Source organism: Echinococcus granulosus (assembly GCF_000524195.1).
Source record: "Echinococcus granulosus chromosome Unknown EG_S00052, whole genome shotgun sequence".
Classification (NCBI taxonomy): domain Eukaryota; kingdom Metazoa; phylum Platyhelminthes; class Cestoda; order Cyclophyllidea; family Taeniidae; genus Echinococcus; species Echinococcus granulosus.
In genome coordinates this window covers 19,080-23,056 of record NW_020170432.1, presented here as the reverse complement: position 1 = coordinate 23,056, position 3,977 = coordinate 19,080, and positions in this window count along the sequence as shown.

The window sequence follows — 3,977 nt, the reverse complement described above, 5'->3', positions numbered from 1 at the left end:
AGCAATCTTTTCACAAAGGAATTGTAGATTTCTCCACCGTATTCCCCCTCGCAGTCACATTCTCTGTCCATGGTAACCATCATATTTCCCTTGTGAAACTTAGGTCATGTGACACACTTGCTCAATTGTTAGAGGAAGGAAAACAGACATTGACAGCACTTTGATGTCCCTCTCATCTCCTGCCGTAAACAAAGGCATCCCTACCGGACTGTGTTCCCAATGTGTATCACATTCCTAAAAACCAGTGAAAACTTGAGTGGAAAGTTTAACTAAGACAATGAGGAGAAGTGCGATTGTGAGAACTTTCCTACTCCGTGCGATCAATTATCACGCAAGGGATGAGGGACATGTATCACACATTTGTGACACAGGAGTTTGGTGATTTACACAACACAGTAAACTTAAGGCTAGATCCCTATCCATAAATTCATGGTAAAGAGATGGCCGGCGAGAACTTTAAAGACAAAGTTATCTCTGTCCAAGCTAAACTGCACGCTCCACTATGGGTCGCACTGTCAGATGCCCCACAAATTCTCATATTGGTAGTCTACAGGTCACAAAGGATTGTCTGTGATATGACAAGCTACGCAAAATCGCTTTAAACTTGTCTTATGGCACTGCTTATTAGGTCGAGGTATGGAGAAGTGCATCTCCTCACAACTCGTCTCCTATGCTGGTCAGCATGGTCTGCTGTAGAGTAACACCACTTTCTTTTATACCCTGCGAGTGCCCCGAAATCTAGTTCCCAATGTGATATCATAGGATTTTAGCCACGCTACCCCCCTTTAGTTATGTGAAAGACTAGCAAGGGTCGAGTATTAAAGGATCAATCCCATGTCAAGTTACCTGACTCAGCAAAACCCACATGCGACACGAGCAAACCAATCTCTGGACAAAAAGGCACCACAAGAGGTGTAATTGATTACTTTGAAATGTTGCAGCAAAAAACCAGGTTGGATTCCAGGTAGTTGAATTTTAAGATTTCTTCACGAATGTTGGTTCACTATCGGCCATCAACCGACCTCAGACAGTGCTTCATGGATAGGCATTTCTGCGGCAGAGCATATGGAAAATGCTACCCAACTACCATTAGCCTATGCACCAACCTCGTGCACACTAAGGCATCTTCGAAGCCATCATGCCCGAGGTGAGGATCTTTAATTCGCCCATCCCCAAAGAAGAATTCTTGGCACTTTAAAGTTCCTTCAACTTGACAAATAACTGGATAGTCTCTTTGGCTGCACTTCTCACTTCCCTTTTAATAGCATGGCCTAATCAACTGCTGCTGACCTTGCTGCCGATTGCAAGACTCATAGAGTTCAGAAAGTGAGGGCGCCATCCCGTGTTATACTGACTGGAGCAACACAACACATACAAGACAAGCTCAAACCACCTCGCAACCCAAAAGCACCACAGATGGAGTATTTGATTACCATGAATGGTGAACCCTTTGGCGTCTGCAAAGCCAAGGAGATCTTTAACAGTTAACTGGATGGGCTCTTCAGCCCCAGTAAATATTTCTCTTTTGACAGTACGGCTTTTCGGTTGTATGCAGGCTACCTCGTACCCCAATTAGTGGGTGATAGCAAATCATAGGACTCAATTGCACGACTTGCAGTGATGTGAGAGATGATGCTCAGTCTTTCGCAATATCCTCAGTCACTAGAGTGCATAAAGCTCAAAAGTTGGCAAATCAGTTACAGCGCAAACACCAATTTAAATCTACAAGTTCGCAATAACCGGAACATTTGGCGGGCAATCAGTGTGAATTTACTAAAAATTCATGCGCAAGTAAAATGTGAAATGTACGGGAGCACCAGATTTGTGAGAAGGGGAAAGAAGGAAAGTGGGGTTACATTTTGTGGAATCTGTTTGGGTCTGCAAGAAGCCTTAGCACGACCTCCGCTTCTTTTCTGATCTAGCAAATTTTATACCTAAAGGTGCAAATGAATTCGCACACTATTTTTCTTCTGGTCTTCAGCTAAAAGTTGGTAGAATCCCCGAAATTCCGCATCAAGTCCATTTTTATTGCTACTGAAATGAGTGTCTCAGTGGGGTGGAATGATAATCTACTTGAAGTGTCAATGTGCCACCTAATGCTTCTCAAAAGGGGGGCACCAGCACTTCCTCAACAACTGAGTAATACCAGTGAATGCATTTAGAATGCATCAGTGTGCATCCGGAACTTCCATACGTGTAGTTTTCGACCAACGGTGACGATGGTGGACATGGAACAAGCATCCAAAACAATGTATACCACTGAGCTCAGGGAGAAATAGAATAGAAGTAAGGCAGATGCAAACCTTTCGGCCTCATGATGAAAAAGAGTTACAGGTGAACAATGGTGTGGCAACACCGCCAAAAGAGATGTTTCTATCATCACACTTCCACTGATTTTAATAAATGCGAATGGTAGGTGCAACAACCATCGTGAAGTGTCATGATAAATTGTTAGGCTTTGAAAGTCCTACCGAACATCAGCAGGTTTTTGCATAACCAGTATGACGTGAACAGAGCAAACAAACATCAGTCTGGGGTTAGGCTAGAGTGAACTGGGAGAGAGAGTGCGTAGTGGGTGGGTTGTACCTGAGAGATTGCTTTAGCGCAGGGAATGGAAACGTGGAAGTGTTACTTAAAGTGCATAACTAGTAGAGGCAGTGAAATTACTGCAATGCAACCAGTTGTTCTCAGTCTGTTCAAAAGATGAAGGCTACAATTTCTCAGAGAAGCTTCATCCACAACCCCACACGCACACACTTCATATCACATGGCAAGTTAAATGGAGTGTGATTTTGGTGGTTCATAACCATGCCCTTTTTCATTTTCTTCTACTTAAAATAGAAATTAAGTAGAGAGGAGAAAGCGGGCGTATTAGGTGTGGGGCGCAAATCGTAATGGCGTTGTCTGCTTCACTATGAGTGCAAGTAATGAGAGAAGGTGGGCATAAAATAACGGCCCTAAAACATCTTTGACAACCTAATTTACCACGCCGGAATCTCCCTTAGTGAATGAATCACCCAAATGGCATCGAAACCTAACCAGATGAGAAAGGAGAAATATGAAAGCTCAAGGCCACTGCTGTGTTTGAATCAGGTAGGTTGAAGGATGGGAGAAATACGCCGTTTATGAGACATATTTGGGCGAAGGCTGGGCTACTTTAAAAGCCTTATGCTCCACTTATTACTTGTAATCTCCTTGTTGCAAACTGAGACAGTGGGGATAATTCGGACATCAGCAGAACCAATCGCCTCCATTCAACTACCAGTGTCAAACTTTGATGAACAAAATAGCCCTTGGCATCTCTAAAAACGCAAACACCTAGTAATTTTTTTAAAATAATGTAGTCAACCCTACTAGATTAAGGAAATTTGATGTCCTTCTCTTTTGCCAAAAAAATTGTTCTCCATTGTAGCTGTAAACGGGAGGCTTCATGACTGCACCCAAAGTACTGGACATTTGTCAACTACTGGCATCTCTTTAAACAGGCACTTTCTCGCGGAAGAAGCGCATGACTGCATCAATTGATGGCAGGGGAGGAATTTATTGTTCTCATTTTTAGACGACAGCAATTAGGATGTAGGCCTCCTACTACTTGATCTCTAGTAGTAGTAGGTAAGGAGACATTTGGAGGACAGAGCAAGTAGTGGACATGTTCACTGAAATCCGACTGCCACTTAGGTGGAGTCAACCTCTGCATCCAGAGGAGAGGGAGAAGTAGGAAATTCTGTGGGATTGGAATGAATCGTATATATGTATGAAGGTCTAGTGGTGACCTAATCTACGTCTTTTTGTATCAAAACGACTGTAATTGTGCTGATTTTTGAAGGAAATTTCCCATGACAGAAAGTCTCACTGCCAGTATTGTAGCCGAAGTGTGAGAACAGCAACAAGGATGTTTGATAGATCTTTAATCACGAACCCTTCAAATTCGCCAATTGTGACACAAAAATAATAAGATCAAAGTGAAGATTGGATTG